Source organism: Pinus tabuliformis, chromosome 7, assembly GCF_031772625.1.
Source record: "Pinus tabuliformis cultivar Carrire ecotype Pingquan chromosome 7, CPIR1, whole genome shotgun sequence".
In the NCBI taxonomy this organism is placed as follows: Eukaryota; Viridiplantae; Streptophyta; class Pinopsida; order Pinales; family Pinaceae; genus Pinus; species Pinus tabuliformis.
In genome coordinates, this window is record NC_142293.1 from 1,567,936,134 (window position 1) to 1,567,937,041 (window position 908).

Consider the following 908-nt stretch of genomic DNA (forward strand, 5'->3'; position numbering starts at 1 on the left):
AACAAACTACCAAATTATGACTTACATGATTTTCTATATTAAAGAGATAGACAAAAAAAGGATTACAAACAAATCTCTACCATGATAGGAGATTCACCGTTGTCAATAGTGAAAGCTAGTTTTATCTCTCTAGAATGTAATGAGTCTTCCACTTCATAGGTCCCGTTAAAGCCTCTAAACTTAAATTGGCCTTCATGGTTTGTATGGCTCTTTACGTTTGTTGTCCATTCTTTATTCAAAGAAATGAATCTCTTTCCTGCTGCATTAGGTGTCTGATCCCAATCAACAAGGTGAAGGTGACCATGCTCCTAGGACATGAGTTCCTAAAAACCCCATAACATAATACCTTCCATTGTTGGGTGCGCAAAAGCTTCACGAAGCATAACCTCCAAGTCATTTGCTCTCACAAATTCATTAGTCGAGTAAACATCCATCTCTATAAACCAAATGGGCAGCCTTAAATTAGACATTGTGTTGAAAGCAATGTGTACATTGGAACCAACATGGTAGGTAATATGTCCCTGTATCTCTATCCCCACAACTAGTGCACCTTGTTCCTCAAGATCCACGGTCTGATTAATATACTTCTCTCGATCTATCATCAGAACATCTTCTACATTGTAGTCATTAACAAACAAAGTTGCAGATGTGTCAAGTTGGTGAGCCATTTTGAACATATATGACCATATATCCTTGCCTAATCTATCTTGATATAATCATCCATGAAGCATCTCATTGTTTACATTGTAATGTTAGAATTTACCGCGATATCTTGAAAGCAAATCAGAGATGTGTTTTTGGATGGTTGCATGTAGGGCATTCTGATTCAATTCTTTGATCCATTGTTGCACATTGTTAATGTATTGCTAGAAGAAACAATGTCCTTTGATATGGATACCATGACACTT

At 36.7% G+C, this 908-nt stretch overlaps 1 pseudogene; it reads right to left on the minus strand.

Moving 5' to 3' along the window:
• Positions 1-323: 323 nt before the first annotated feature.
• LOC149254048 (endo-1,4-beta-xylanase 3 pseudogene) lies at positions 324-668 on the minus strand (annotated as a pseudogene).
• Positions 669-908: the final 240 nt, after the last annotated feature.